The 17,081-nt window shown below is 41.1% G+C and overlaps 1 protein-coding gene across 5 annotated transcripts in view; it reads left to right on the top strand.

Moving 5' to 3' along the window:
* Positions 1-1,173: 1,173 nt before the first annotated feature.
* Positions 1,174-17,081, top strand: part of LOC134529434 (calcium/calmodulin-dependent protein kinase kinase 2) — a 466,877-nt gene continuing 450,969 nt past the window's right edge. For 2 of the 5 annotated variants that reach the window (XM_063363521.1, XM_063363520.1), the window contains exon 1: positions 1,177-1,616. The gene's annotated coding sequence lies outside the window, so the exon portion shown is untranslated. Of the gene's footprint in view, positions 1,617-17,081 lie in introns of all 5 variants that reach the window. The other 3 variants (XM_063363523.1, XM_063363522.1, XR_010074576.1) reach the window with 2 other exon arrangements.

The following is a 17,081-nucleotide window of genomic DNA, read 5'->3' as shown; positions in this document are numbered from 1 at the left end:
CAGATATTTTATTAATTATGATCACACGTTGCACGCGTTGAATCTTGGTGAAACGAAGAAAACTTGGCATGGCTACAGTGACCGGCGTGCTAGCTGCAAGGAATCTCTTTCAGTGATCAGAATCCTTGTGAAATATGCTTGAATTTGGTATGTACTCTATGTGTTATAGTACTTACATGGACATCAATATGATTTTATTCACTCTCCCATCGTTACACCCGCTAAAAAAAATTTACAAAGCCGTAGAAAATATTTAAGTGCTGTTACTTAACATGCTTTCAAAAAAATCACTAGTTTCTTCATAAATATTTCATATCCATTTTGACTATTTATTGTATATCTACAACCAAGGATAGTTTTTAGAGATATAAATTAATTATATCACAAATGATTTATTGACTTACGTCCGTTTATATTAAATAAAAAGCGCGAGAAAACCACACTGTTGTTGGTCAAGTTTTCGATCTTGTAGCACAATTATGAAGAAAAAAAATGCAAAATTTCAATAGCTTTCAGTGTGTCTTTGTACTATAAAAGGCGGAATTACAATAGCCCATCGCCTCCGTTCGTCTGTCATCCGTCCGTCGGTCACGTGACCTGCAACCAATCGGATGGCCCGAAAAATATTGTTCCGACCGTCAAAACTTGGCAAGATCTAACTTTTGACGAACGGGCGGATGGATAATATCAATGGTTTTGACCGCGGCAGTAAATTGTTATCAGAGTTTATGCCTGTGGTGTTTGTAAAGGTCGTTCAGAATTTTTTCTGTTCTTAAAACCCATGGCGAAACAAATTTAATCACGACTCCGAATTTTTCCGAGGAAATCCTAGCAAACAAGACGTGCATAAACACGACATAAATAGCAAACAACGTCTATGTAAATCTCCTAGAGATGAACATGGTTTGTTGGCAGCACTTGTTTGGAAAATATTACGACGGACGGATGAAGTCAAATTGTAAATCTCTTGGCTAGAAGCGTGGCGTTGACGGACGAACGGTTGACGGACGGGGGTGGAGGGCTATTGTAATCCCGCCTGACTTTATTTACTTTAAGGCTTTGACTGGGTGGCCCTAGATCCGGGCGAGGAGGTCTCTAGATCCGGCCCCGCGGACTTGGTGGCTGCGCGCGCATCGCGACCGTGTGTTGTTCGGCGCGAGGCGCGGTGCGCAGCGCGGCCGGCCGCGGCGGCGGGCAGAGAAAGTGCGGCGCCGGCCGCGGCGCGGCAAGGCGAGGTCGGGGTGAGGCGCGCGCCCGCCCGCGAGCACAAAAACGGCGCGTCGCCGTGCGGCGCTCGCCAGTCGCACCGTGAACGTGCCCCAACCAGCACTCGCCAGAGCGCGGCTTTCCCGCGCGCCAGCGTCGAGCGTTCGAGTCGGCGGCCCCCGCCAAGCAGCGAGACCGCGCGCACGAGCGTTCAAGTCACTGCGTTGTGCAGGACACTCCAGCCGCTGCTGTCTGCTGCAAGCACGGGCCGTCATTCCTCTATCATGGCGTCGGATTAGTAATAATCTCTGGAGACAGGTCGTGCACAAACTCTCTTTACGAATCATACGCAACCCGTAATTTGCAGCAGAAGAAGAGAGAAGGCGGAGGGATCTGCTGGCATCCATGAGGTAAGAAGAACGAACGTGCGCGCGATTGTTCCACGTGGTGTTGCATGATCGTACCCAGCGCGGTTTACGCAATCGTGGAGCTGTGAAGATAACTTCTCAACCTCCCAGACCTTGATGGCATTTTTTTTTGTTGTGAGTTTTGATTATTTGATAGGAATTTTCTCGGGCTTAGTCTGGGGAGTTTTTTTTTTTTTACAGGGCTAGTCTCTCCCTAAAATTTAAACTTTAATAAAACTAACGACATTAAATTATTGCAATGTCCCGAATATGTATTTTTTGCCTGATTAAGAAATAAACTAATGCCAAAATAGCTATTTAAAATAACTCTCACTGATAATACTTAAACGCAAATGAATACGTCACACATCTGTCGAAATTCCAATTTAGTTTATTAAAAGTAATCATGAAATACATTTATAGCTACGCTTTTGCAATTTTTAAAATACTTTTGGGTGTCTGATGCAAATATGTGCGAATTCATTAAATGTGTAGCCTATGCATTAGCTGAGTAAAACGAAGGATTATTTCGGTTCTTCGACCGTCGACGGTGTTCAAAAAGTTGTCGGTGAAACATAACTTTGTCAAATCCATGACCGGTGACGGATAAATTCGAGGCAAACTAATTTCATTACAACTGCGCCCAACTTTTAGTCTACAATTTTTTTTCCCAGCAGAGCTACAACACGCCATGTTCGGCCGTGTGGTATGAGCGCCTGGTACTCTTGGGAGCTTTAAGTTCAAGTCATACTAAACTTTTTGCTCGTAAAAGGGAGGGGGAAGGGGGTGGGGATAAAAATAATTTTTTTTATGGAACTATTCGAAAGTTTCTCCGTCCCATGCAGATGCCTGTGGATTCAATATTGTATTTTATTTCACCACTCATAAACGTTTTCAAGTAAGTTCGAGCAAGAATTATGGGTATTTCTACGTAACACATTCATGATTTCGATACATTTAGAATAAGAAAGCAACATAACGTATGAACCTTCCTTTGTAATATGCTATTACGTAAGGTCAGAAATTTAATATAGTGGTCGGTTGAGGTTGGGGTTATTCACTTGTGGAAAACCTCCTTTTCCTTCCCGGGTGCGTGGCTGGCTGTTGTGTTGGCCTTCACCTCTGCACAGCGGAAGTCAGTGTGCATCCATTGCAGAATCACGTTGCCACGAACACCTCAGACCTCAGGAGCGCTGCTGATTCCCGCGCTGCGCCGCTAAACCTGGAGTCATCGAGCTCGGATCCGAACAACCAGGTCTCGTCACCATCATCACCGTTATGACTATCATCAGGATATTTAAATTCAGAGCTTAGGACAATGGGAAAATGCTGACATGGCTATACGATGGGCATGCATGTGTTTTACAGCCATGGAATGTCTAGAATTATTTTTTCACGGACACCATTCTTTAGCTACTTAGAAAAAAAGTTTGAAACACTTCAAGTAAATCAGTCTATTACTCAAAAACGCATATTGTCGAACAATCTAAAACTAAACTATGTATCAGACAGGGAGTCACTTAAAACGTAACAGAGTTTAAAACTAAAACAAGTTTTTTTTTTTAATATCCTACTAACGTTTGCTCTGGAAGAGAGGATTCTTAAGCTACTACACTGTTAATATTACAGTAAATTTACGGACTTTTCAATGAAGAATTCACTTCAAACTAACGAAGAGTTCTTCGTAATTTTGTATAACTGAATATTCACAGAAACTACGCCGTATTTCGACTTTCGATTTATGTTTTACGTTGAAAGCATTGAATAAAAAAACATAAAATGAGAAAAAAATCAACCGTAATGTGTTCTGTTACAATGGGAATGAATGCGCGCCTGATGCTCGATTGTCGATTGTAGTGGAGTGATGTTACGAGCTATTGTCTGCGAAAGAGCACCAGTCGCAAAGGTGAGTATGCACTTAGAGAGAGTGTAGTGTTTGTCCTCGAATACTCGTATCTAGGAGCGAACGTGAGAGGGAAGAACGCCTTTGTAATATTTACAGACGAACTAATACTCTTAACCTCATTCCGAATACCGATAGTGTATTAAAAACCAGTCGTAAAGAAACGTTACTAAAAAAAACATACAAAGCAGTATTTTAATACCTCGTAGTCCATGAAGACAGAAACAGACTGTACTTAAAGTTAAATTCGAGGTTAGTCTCGAAGAAAGTTGACTTCAAGGAATCCTCAACTTTATTTTTGGTTTCATGGTCCCTAGACCTCTAAACCAAATTTAACTCAAAGTTTATGTATATATCTTTATGTCTATCACTTTTAATTGGACACGATAGCTGCCCTAATTTTGCACAAATTACTTTCAAACAGATGCACCAAACAAAGAGATACAAAATCTGGGTCAGGTTCGTAAGAGGCAAAATCTGACTAGTGCGGTAGAAATAGAGATGTTTTGAAAAACAGAAGAAAAAAAAATACTATAATTTTTCTAATATGAACAATTTTTCAACAACTTAAAAAAAATATACCTCCGAAAAGTATTACCAAAAACTTTTATCTTAAACAATTGATTATAATAACAACCATCATTGGAAGGGGAGGAAAAAAATAGGAGCTGAAGGACAAAATAATTCATATTTTCTTTTGAAAGTTGATTGTCAAATCCGTTCCAAGTCACTATTAACATTATAAATACACACTATCTAAACTTTTGTCACAAATATTTTTTTTTTCGTTATCAGCATTTAGTACCCAAAGGGTAGAAAAGTATAGGTAGCGAGGACAAAAAAATAATAACTCACTTAGTATGCACAATATCAAATACGTTCAAAGTTATTAGAAAATTGGTGATCAATGATTATTAGCAGAGCTGAAGTTATGTTCATCAAATCATTTGTTTTGCTATTTTTATTGGTATTGTTGGAAATTAGGTACGAGTAATCATTACATAGTTTGATTAAGTGGAAGCAGATCTAGATTAAACGTCCTCGTTTACCTCCGAGAGACGTCTATCGCAGCTGGCGCCACTTCACTAGTGTGTACAGAGGCTGTGGCTTTGTTCGCGCGGAGCTGCCTCTTGCAACTTGGGCTGTGTTTCGAACAGCACCCGCGCCCGCTCCGTGTGGAATGCATCTACACTCGCGCTGGCTCTTCACGAGCGAGGGTCGTGGTGTCTCGTCGCAGCCTCGTGCAAGGCCGTAGTGGGCCCGTATCACACGGACAGCAGTCTTTCGGAGGCGATCTAGACGTAGTTATACTTACTGATTACTCATACCTAAATCTTACATTAATTATATAATGTGTGCCCGAAAGATACAAAATCAATTCTTAAAGAAAATATTACAAAGGAGATTTAACACGAAAAAAACAAACTATTTTGCAACGTATGTGTTATTAAAAAAAAAGTGTTTAAATTGCTTTATTTAATTCAAACATTTAAAAATGCGCTCACAAAGGTTTGATTGCCTGGCATTGTCTATCACAGGTGAACCGCGCGTATTAACGCGAGAGTGTGCGTCGAGCACGCACTTACACCGAGTCTGAACGGCTGATCGTTTCGGAACACGGTCTCGGCTCTCTCGCCGTCGGAAGCTGTTCGCCGGCTTCTCGCAGGGCCGGGGGCGTCGACTGGCGGCAGGTTTGCCAAGCTCGGGCTCGCGCTCGGAGCTCGTGCTGAATCTTTCACTTTCTGGCGCTGAAACGGGAACTTCAACTCGACACCTCCGTTGCATCTGTGGTTCTGTCACAAATATTTCCAACATATATCAATATGACGCGCGTGTAAAACGTCGCGCAATCTGTCGTAATTTTTCAACGGTTGCGCGACTTTTTACACACATATTTAATTCGGTGAATATATGTAGAAAATATTTGTTACAGAACAACAAATGCAACGAAAGTTTTTTTTTGTTATAATTTTAGAAATAGCTTATTAATAAGAGTATTTATGGGAAAATGAAACAAAAAAAAATTCTTCATGGCGTGTGAGATGGAGTCAAATAATGGGTTGTGGTAGTGCATTATATTGACTTAATCAGTCTGGTCACAAACCAAAAAGGAGTGAAACTCCAGTTACTGATGAAATACTTTAATTGATTATGAAAAAAAAACCAACAAGAAAACAACTTCTGTGTATAAAATTATTATGGATTTTACAGAGATAACTTATACGTAACGTAACTCTTTTAATTCGCACCTACGCATTCAAGTGTGAATATTTGCACACTTTATACTTTCTGCAATGGAATATGTATTTTTTTGGCTTGGAAAAGATACACCCAAGTGTACACAAATCTTGTACTTTTTTTTTTAACCAGACCTCACATATCTGGAGGAACTGTTGGCACGCGAGTCACAGCCATCCAGTGCGGAAGGGAACGCGTCCTGAGTGGCTTCCCTGGCAGACGTCAACTGCAAGGAAACTCTCGCCAGCGCGGACAGGCCTTGTTGCTGTGAAATGATTTTATGCGAAAATTACCTGCCCATACAAGTATGTAATGCCTGAAAACTGTTTTACGTAGGAAATAATATAGTTTCTGTTAATGATTATGGAAAAATAAATGGTTTAAACCCCCCCCCCCCAAAAAAAAAAAAAATTGTAATAGACAAATTTTTATCCCATGATTTTTCAAAATCCAATATGGTGGCCAGGCTCAAGCATATGGTCATGAACGCAGACAGGTCTTTTTTTAATGCAAAGTATAAATATTTTGGGAATTTTTATACTGTGCCCTATCTAAAGACAATTGTCTTTTAAAGGAAGAGTTTTGATTATTTTTTCCACAAATTGAAAATTTTAGTTTTAAAAAAAGGGAGGGGGGATGGGGTGTTCTAAATGGAACATTCTGAAGGTCGAGGTCACCGCAATCACAAATGCTTCAAAGGAACATACCACCATTCTTCATTTAAAAAATACGCAAGAAAAGACGTTACAAGAATCCTGTAATGCAATGTTTCTAATATTTGATTGGATGCTAACAGTGAAGTATGTTCAGGAACTTATTAGACGTATGGTTGCACCCACGAGCACAGCCAACGTTTCCTCAGATTGTTATGGCAGTGTAGTTCGCCATCCTCGGGTGGCAGGGTGTGAGAGCGCCACTTGCCCCAGACTGACATTCAAGCTTGACCCCCATCCGTTTTGCGGCAGACGTCCCATCTCCGACGGTTTGCTGGAAGAGAATGCGTCCCTCCTAATGGCCTCGTTAATTCGAGGGGCGAGACAGTGTTGGAACACTGCCCGCAGTGGTCGTATCTTCGACGGGGGCGAAGGAAAAAGAAACGGTTGGCCCGAGATACTCGTATATTTCACTTAGTCTAAATTGCAGAAGTTGTAAAACCTAAATGACCATTGACATTGGCTCACAAGTTATTTGAAACAACCTGACACACTATAAGCCAATGAGTAAGAGACCCGGAAATGTTGCGTATTAATTTGCCCTCAGAGTAAAATTCCCGGTCATGTGTTTTCTCTTACCCCATGTTTTGCTGGCATATTGCCTGATTTGTTAGTGAGAAACTTCTCTTTCTTTCGAGTGGGTGGTCGTGATTCTGTCTCTCCTCTGCCAGATGGTTAACTGGGGGGAGTGTCGAAAACATTGAATCCAATCATCAAAGCAGCGCAACTGTATACATACCTCGTGACCAAAAGAATCCGCGAAATTTCCTGGTCTCCAGTCACGAGTTATTTGCCGCACCCTGAATGACCAGAAACAAATGACAAAACAATTTTTAAAAAGGCTGACCAAAGAGGAGGTTAAATGTGGCCGCAGCCAATGAACCCGTCTCATCGACTTGATAGCGTATTCTCCAGTTACTGATGAAATACTATAAATGACAGTAAATGATCACGAAAAAAAGTAATAAACAACTACTTTTTTTAAATCAAATTGATGTTTGATTTTACACAAATAACTTGCAAGTAACGTAACTCCTTTGATTCGCAACCACGAACTAAAGTGGAGCCTAGCCTGAAGCCTGAAAATAACGTGTATTTTGCGGTTTCCATAACGTACCTATAGACCCGAAAATTTCACGAATGCGTTTGGCGTTATTCTAAAATTTAAAACCCTATGTTTGCCATACCAAAGATTGCTTTTACATTGGCTGACTGCTTATTGAGTACCTATTTTTCTATCTTTAATCGGGACTGCCTAATTAGCTTACTTCTCTCGTAGCTGAGCATGCTGGCTGTTGTAGAGGCGCGGGTCCAAACAACTGTGGTCCAATCATGAACACACTTTAATTTTTCATTACCCTAAATCCTGCTGATCATTCCAGTGACGGGGGAAGTATTTTCGTCTCAGAAAATAATCGATTGCAGGAACATTAAACACGTCTCGCCGGCCCGTGGGTCGAAGCCACGTTTGTTGATATTTCTTCGCCTGGAAGTTTCGGCGCGCGTGTTTGCTTGTCGCGGCTTGACGCCGCCCAGTGTCTCGGAAGAAACTGATCGGACCCGCGGGAGTTCATGGCGCGCCCGGTTTACGAACTGCGCAGGTTAAACAACGACGCTTACAAACAACCGTTTCAAAATTACGCAAGACGCAAAAACGAAACGCAAGTACTGGCCAACTTTCATATTCTTGCGTTTCTGCTTGAGTCACCGTCCTTCTACGTTTGAAGTGGAGTGTTCCGAAATTTTAAAAGATGCAGACGTTCTGTGAAGAAAAGGTTACGGTTTTTCTTTTTGTAACATGTACCACGTTATCACCTACGCAACTATCACACAGTGAAAGCAAAATATGCTTTAAAATACAATTACAAAGACTTTATCAATTTATCGTAAAAAACAATTAAAATAATCCCGATGAAGAATAATTATGTACAGTTTTATAGTGTCAAGTTGATAGGTTGGCGATGGCTTGTGACTCGAATGTTTTTTATTTAATTTATTATTTTTGTTGCATGTTGCGTCCTTGCGTTCTTACGTTCCTTACAAGTTTTATCAACTCGTTTTAAGTCTCGGTTTCACTCGTTACATCGGATTTTTTTTTTTTTTTGTAATTCAGTATATTTAAAAATAAATGTTTCGAAAATTAGACTATAGCATTTAAAATTAATGCTTTACCCAGCTACGAAAAAAATCAGGAAGCGAACTTATAGTGAGTAATCATTACGCATAAAGTGAAAAAAAAATGTTATGAATTTTTGCGTGGCTTTTTACAAGTAGCCGGTAAAGCTGGATGCTGGATTCATAATCGACTCGCCGTGTTCGACAATCACGTTACATCAAGCCAATCAGCGGCCCTTATTTTTCTATCCGTCACACCTCCAAAATGTTTACATTTTAATTGCCTGCAAAAAAATTGAAACGTGTTTACTAATTTGTTTAGCTGCGTTCATTGCATGTTTTTGGCAGGACATTGAATTTTTTTTTAAAGTTTGATATTTGAAACGATAACCAACCGTGACACGGAAGTGAAATTAATTATGCACGGCTACTCGGAAAGAATACAGATGAATAAAAGAGCGAAAACAATTGGATTCAATGGCTTATAAGAAGAGACTAAATACATTGGCTGATTCATTTGGAAATAGCTTAGAATGCAAACTCATTTACATTTTTGCTGCTCCTGCGTTTGAGCCACAGTTAATCTGAATGCCTCTGAGCCAGTGAACTTTCTTTAATGGAATAAGTAACGAACGGCAAGCAACCCAGCATGTGTAATTTTCGCGAGTACATAGAGGATTTTTAAGTTCACCCTAGAGGTTACTGGAAATGCGAGACTTTCCTATCCCTATTTTTAAGTGCTTAGCTTACAAGATTGTCAAACTAACCTAACTTTACAAAAAAATTATTAAATCTAAGAAATCTCGTCAGTTGGCAGCATTGAAATGTAAAAAGGTATCATGACTCTCAGCTAGTCAACGGATGGGCGACGGGAGGACTGATGGTCACGGATATTTCGCGGGTTCATTTCACTCCAGGCGGGACTAAAACTGCCTGTATACAATCAACCCTTTAAATTAGGCGGCCACCTGCAAGAGAAGTCATTGCCGTATTTGGCCGGGCCATTCAGGACGCGTTTGCTTCCGCACCGAGTGTCTGTGCTTGGTGTGTGGACAGTAGACATGCACCTGAAATAAACCCAGCCAACCACCAAGCACAGACAATGCTACAGAGTTTTAACACACAGCTTGTTGGTAATATTTTCGCACATAATACATACATGGCCCTACCAATGAGTTTCAAACACGTGAACACCTCTCTGAACGAAGGCAACAGGTGTATTTTAATAGCCAGGGCAATCAGGGTGAGGAGGGGCTGGGGTGGGGGAAAGGGATTGAGTATCAATATATTTTTTAAATGCTTGAGTTGGACAAAAATTACAAGTATATTGATAATATAATCCATAGAAAACCTTACAAGTAGAGACCGGAAAAATTCGCGGGTTCAATGACCTCTAGGATAGCCTCCACAATCCTCTGCTTGCTCGGGAAAAGGCAGTCTGTTCATTGGCTGCTGACTTGTGAGTCGTCTCAACTGGTCAGCCTGTGATTCGACACTTCTATGATTGAGTGTCTCTAATTGGCCCAAAGTCTTCCAGATGAAAATGTGAATAAATGGCAGAAGAGGAACAAATTTATTATTATTTGAATGTTGGCATATCACGAAATTAATCCGCGGATCTTTCCAGACTCTATTTACAAGTAATGAGATACGTACAGATCACGTATCAGTAACTTTTAAAGCTTTACATTTTTTTTTTAAACTGTGAGGTTTGAAAATGGGTACATTAGTTAACAGGGAGGTTAGTTTCCGCGGGGCCTCGTGTTTCTCTCGATGGCCTTGTTCACAGTCGTCCCTAGCGCCTGGCGCGACGGCGCAGTGCCGAGACGTGAGTCCGCTCGAGTCTGTCGCTCCTCACGCCAACGATTCACAGGCTCCACACGAAGATTGTCTGCGAAGATAAGTCCGTGACCACACGAGTCAACATATGTCAACGATCGGCAACAAAGTCAAAGTCCGGGCGTCTAGACATTATTTTAAGGCCCTTCCAGGATGTTTCGCACCGCTCTCAGCCTGAGTCCTTGCTATTCGCCACAGCGCGCCCTATGTCTTCTACCTGCACACGAAAACCACTTCTGACACCAGGCCCCAGGTTTAACTTACCACCTGGCTTCTCACGATGCCGACTTTCTGCGTAAGTCCGAAGGCTCTCTCCACTTCACGACAGGCTTAGTCCCTTAAGTGTGTGTGTGGAAACGATGTTTTCTCACCAAGACCAAATTGTTGTCGGTCTCTTCAGCGGTCAGCATAGCTGGTGCAGTGTTGGTCGCTCGTCGGGCAGGGGGACGCCTTCCACGGAGGGACCCGTCCTTCTCAAACCAGCCCCATGTATACCCAAAAATCACAGGGGGGATGCCAACCAAGATGGCGGCCTTACGCCGCTTTTGGCCACTCCCGATTTTTTTTCCTAGCCTAAATTATTCTAAGTGTGTAAGGGGAGGGTCCAGGTTAGGGGAGGACCTAAGTGTGTCTCAGGCCGAAGCCTATACACTCTACCATGCGGGTTTTTAACCATGCAGGACAAGGGCGCGTACATCATGTACTAATTGGGGTTTACTGGCCAGCCATGGCAGCGATTGGCGCCATGGCTAACGCCCCATTGAAAGTCTAGCTTAAAAGATAACTAATGTGACCCAGGTAAAACCTGCATAGACACAGGGAAAACCCTGGGCCGGGTCATGCGGGGATCAAATATCATGCATTAAGCAAGCAGGTAACTACTGGACAAGAGGGAAGTCACGTTGTCGAATCCCCGATTGTGGCCGACCGGATCCGATGTCTCCCGAAGTAAACCCGTGCGCGGGTTACTAATCCACGGCATTCGGCGTCGTGCGGTCGGCTTCTCACATGGCAGTAGGGGCGGAGAGTCTCTGAATGCCACGGGTGCGCAAGTACCCGTAACAAGACAACAAACCTGACAATGCAGAAACATACGAAAACAACGATGAACACAAACACTTATTATGGACAACACAACGACGACAGCACCGAGAAAAACGGTAGGTTTTCTATGACAAAACAGTTGCGCCGTTTCCGGAACTGGCATCTGTTCCCGTCATCAGGCACAAGCAGATGACAGTGCAAAACTGCAATGGCGTATACCCAAAATTTTTATTAAATCAACATTCATTATTGAATAAAACATTTAAAGAATGAACATTCCTTGTCGTGCTTACGAAAATTGGCGCATCATTTTAAATTTTTCTTGTTGTTTTATACAAGCATCAATTTTTGAACCATGGGAAGATAATCTAATATTCAACAATTAGATCTTATTTTGTTTTATTTTGTTCATTAAAGTGTGCAGTTAATACTGGAAAGCTATTCAGGGAACGGTTTACAAATTAGTTTAACTAATGCAGGTACAGGGCCAACACAAAGCACAAATGATCGGGTAAGAATTCGAACCCAGTATTACTGCGAATATTTTTTGTAGGGATACAGTTTCTTTCATTTGATTGTAAAAATTTACAGTGGTCTGTAATTTTATATGCGTATTGAAGTCACATTTACAAAACATTTTTACAGTGTGGCTGGTTATCTCCTGTTGGCTGTCGGTGATTCCTTGCGCAATTGTGCTCGTAGCATGTGTCCGCCTCTAACGATGTGGTTGTCGACTAGACGCTAAGCTGCGATGAAAACAAATTACAATCCTCTATTCCCTGGTGGCCCCCCCCCCCCCCCCCAACTTGACCAAGGGGAGGCAATATCTGGAAATACGGTTGATGTCATATGTCATATGCAGCAACCGCGCAGTTAATGGTTTCTTAGGATTAGAATTAACGACCCGTAATTAAAAATGGTTCAACTGCTTGTCTCAGTTGTTGGATGCACTGTTTTCCCACATCAAAAGGACTCAGTCAGTCCATGCCTCATCTTCTTACCCTCTCCAGTGAAGGGTACAGATATTTTTTATTATTTTTTTTCCTGAAGGGGATTTAAATAAATAAGTGAATGAAATTATGTTTTGTGTATTAAAAAACTCATTTCAATAAGGAGTTTGGACGGTTACGATATATTTTCCAGCATGCATTGCACTGCTTCCTGTATCGTTAGTAGAGACCTGAAAAATTCGCGGGTTCATTTTGTGTTATGCTAAAATTCAAATAATTACACCTTAGTGCGGCTTTTGCCATTGGTTCACTGTTAATCTGGAGGACTGTGGGCCAATTAGAGACCCTCTTTCATAGAAGTGTCGAATCACAGGTTACCCAGTCGAGACGACTCACAAGTCAGCAGTCAATGTATAGTTGGCATTTGCCCGAGTGTGTAGAGGATATTGGAGTCTATCCTGAAGTTCATTGAACCCGTGAATTTTTCCGGTCCCTAGTCGTTAGTATTTCCAGGTATTGTAACATCTACCTTGAAGCATCTGAAACAACATACTGCATTCACCGAGATCTCGCATACTTTTTAGTAACTTTAGAGAGGGGATGCTTCGCCCCTAATCCTTGCGTCCGCCAGTGCCTCTCTCATACACTAGTCCCCATAATGCATGTGGAGATATTTCTCCCACATGAAAAGGATCCATTCAGGCCACGCACCACTCCCTTCCATTTCCCTTCCCCCTCCCTAGAATTAGATTTAAACAAAACCCTTACACCCTCCGGTTTCTATGGTTGTGGGAAAACCTAATTTCTTATTGATTTAATGAATGATTTGCTAAAAATAAAGAACGCACCATGCGTACGGTTAATCCAAAACTGGATTTCACGTGATTTAAAAGCATTCGAGTACATTCTAGGACTGACATGAATATTTGCCTTTAAGTTCATAAAAACTATTAAAAAAATATTTGTTTAGTACACACAAACTATTAAAAACAATATAAAATGGTTGTGTTATTAATTTATTAAAGAATGTTGTGCTGAAACACGAGAAAAAAAAGCAAAACAATTGATCATACTACCACCTTGAGACGGCGGCGTCCAATTACGAACCGCGACTCATCTGACGCCGTTTGACGCAGTGCGATTATCCAGGAGACTCTTTCCTTAACTCTTTGAAGGGTGCGGGTCACCTCAACTAACCACCAATATGATACTGTTTTATGGGTGGTGGTTACTGTAGCTAACCACAAAAATAAAGTCGTTATGTGGGCGGTGGTTACTTCCTCTAACCACATTATTTTCGTGTGCTCCCTTTTACGGGTCGCGGCGATTCTCTCTAACCACACGTTGTAGTTGTCCTGCGACCCAACAGATGGCAGGAACAGTACCGCGCCACATTTATATGTCCTGTTTATTACTCGAGCCACCACTTTACTCAGACTCGCCATTGTTTCTTGCGTTGCTACGTATTATAGTGCTTTTTACTAGGAATTTTACTATTATATGTGTGGTAAGTGTTTGCTTTTATATTTAATGTGTTTATATAAATGTTTTAATAGTATTTGGGCACTTACAAATGTTCGTTTCTATTCCAGACAGCGTATTTGCATGTGGTTAGTGCTGCTAACCACTGCCCTCCCAGAACTTCAGCATAAATAACAGATCTAATATGCCTCGGCAAAAAGGTTTATCGGAGGATGAAATTTACCGTTTACTGTTTGAAGAAATACCTTCAGAAGAAGATAGTGTCATAGACTCCGATGACAGTTCATCTGATCCTACTTACATAAATAAGAATTTGAACAAAGAAAAAGTTTTCAACACAGTGTCAAGCAGCAGTGAATCTGAACAAAGTGACAGTGATGTGCCAAATGTTTCTAAAGTACTCTCTCGTACAGCTTCATCCAGCTTCGCAGTTACATGGACCCAAGATACTCGTGTTCTTCCAGTGCCTCCCTTCACAAAAGAAAGTGGTGTAGCAGCAAGAATAAAGAACAAAGCAAATATCAAGCCATTGGACCTCTTTTGTGAGTATTTTGATGAAACGCTTATCAACCATATTGTATTTCAGACAAACCTTTATGCTACCCAAACAGGAAAACAATTTGTCCCTACTGATGCATGTGAAATCAGGACATTTATTGGGATAAATTTATACATGGGCATAACCAAAAAACCAAGCTATAGAGACTATTGGAGTTCTGAACCTGACCTCGGTGAGAATTACATTTCTAAACTAATGACTGTGAAAAGATTTAGCTTCCTTTTGAGCCATCTGCATCTAAATGACAACACCGTAGCTCCAGACAGAAATAGTGTAAGCTATGACAAATTATACAAGCTTCGGCCTTTGCTGGATCATCTTTCGAAAAAATTTTTTGAATGTTACCAACCTCACCAGAAACTGGCAGTTGATGAGTCGATGGTAAAGTTCAAGGGGCGGTCGTCCCTCAAGCAGTATATGCGAGATAAGCCTATAAAACGGGGCTATAAGTCATGGATGTTGTGCGATGAGTCATCCTACAATTTGAAGTTTGACATTTACACAGGAAAGACATTAGGGGCAACAGAAGTAGGGTTAGGTGCAAAAGTTGTTCAAAATTTGTTAAGTGGTCTCGAAGGTTGTCATCACATTGTTTTCATGGACAATTATTTTTCTTCTTATGATCTGTTCAGCAACCTGAAGTCAAAAAGTGAAATATATGCGTGTGGAACAATAAACCCTAGAAGAAAACACCTACCTGCACTGAAGGATGAGAAACAACTTGAAAGGGGTGAATTTGATTGTCGTGTTAGTGAAGATGGAGTGGCTGTGTACAGATGGAAGGACAACAAGGCAGTGAACTTGATTTCAACATGCCATGATCCACTGGATGTTTCTTCTGTCAACCGCAAAATGAAAGATGGAACTGTAACAACCATCAAGTGCCCTCAGGTTTTGAAAGACTACAACTCACACATGAATTTTGTCGATAACTTTGATAGACTCAAATCAGATTATGCGATCAACAGGAAAAGTAAGAAGTGGTGGATGAGGTTGTTTTTTCATTTCATCGACTGTTGTGTTACGAACGCATTTATAATGCACAAGGAACTTCCTGTAGAACAATTTACAAACAAAGATTTTCGTCGGGAGGTTTACAAAGGGTTGCTAGCTCCAAGAATAGTTGCTGTGATAGCATCCACTCCATCTGGAAGCAAAGGAATGTCTCCAGTCGCAATCAAGACACATAAACCATTTGTAGACAAGAGTATTCGCCATGAAAGCAGCGGGCACCAACCGGTTCATTCAACATCAAGGAGATGTGCAGTCTGCAGTTCTAGGAAGAAACCAGTTCGTACTGTGTGGATGTGCACTGTATGTAAAGTGCCCCTATGCCTTAGAGCAGGAAAGGAATGTTTTAGAAGTTATCACAGTAAATAGCTTAACTGTTATGGAAGGATAAAGTTACTTGGAAAAGTGTTGGTTATAAACAAAACATTACTGTACTGTTTGTTACATTTGATTGCCTAGTGGGGCTGTGGTTAGTTGTCTAACCACTTTTCATGATCATAGATTATGATTGTTTACAAGTTATTTTAAGAATGTTTCACAGTAGTATACATAAAAAGTAATAAATATTTAAATATAAGTCAGTTGAAATTAATTCGTGAATTTTTTTTTCTCTGCCCCTGTCAGGTATTTTTTTGCTCGCCATTTCCGCCCTTCACAGGTATTTTTTCGATCAAAATTTCTGCCCTTCAAAGAGTTAAGGGGCCCGCCTACCTGGTCACACAGACGGTGTGCAGAGCTTCAGGAAAAACAACGCGATTTCAAAACTACTCAAGATATCCGAGTGGGGTATGTCTACGAAAAGCATTTAAGAGTTCGCTGATGCCCGAAAAGTACTTTTAATTTTGGATCATGTTTTTAAATTGTATTTCTAAAAGAGTTAAAATGGCTAAAACGCATGTTTTGAGAGTAATTTTTAGGCGTAAAACAACCAGTACAGATTATTAAAAGCACTTAAGGGACTTGCATTACACCTTTATCTTCATTTATCGGCCATATAATGTTGCGGTCACCGCTCAAATTTCACAGTTATCCTGTGACGACGAGAAGACTACGCGTCAATTCAGAGCCTTGCGCTTAGAAGCGATACCGCGCTATAAATACCATCGAGCGTCGCACTTATCATCCCGCCTCACTAACACACATACACCCCTGACGAGGCGGGGCCCTTAAGAGTATTTTCTATGTGTAAAGATGTTCTACAGAGCTCAAAGTCACTCCCAGAATTGCACGTGGAACGTACGAAATAATTTAATGGCTGGGCGGAGCCTCGTGTCAAACTTAGCCTACCAATAGTGTCGTTCTGTGATTGATTATTGCAATGGTAAGGATGGTTTTGAATCATTAATTTGAATTCACGATTGCGAATTTGCACTGTATGTTTCACAGAAAACCCGAAGAACTGTCAAATAAAGCTGAATACACTAACACACCGAAAACAAGCCATAATCAGCTGATGTAAAATGTGAAATATACAGACAGCACAGAGAAATGCGTGGAAGGAATTAAGTCAAAACAATATTACAGCACAGACGTACATTGTGGGCTGACAAGAAGAGACACTCGAAACAAAAAAAAAACGTAAATACAAACAACAACTTTGGACAACGATGATAA

The sequence above is a fragment of the Bacillus rossius genome, chromosome 2 (genome assembly GCF_032445375.1).
Source record: "Bacillus rossius redtenbacheri isolate Brsri chromosome 2, Brsri_v3, whole genome shotgun sequence".
Classification (NCBI taxonomy): domain Eukaryota; kingdom Metazoa; phylum Arthropoda; class Insecta; order Phasmatodea; family Bacillidae; genus Bacillus; species Bacillus rossius.
This window is presented reverse-complemented; position numbering and strand designations above follow the sequence as displayed.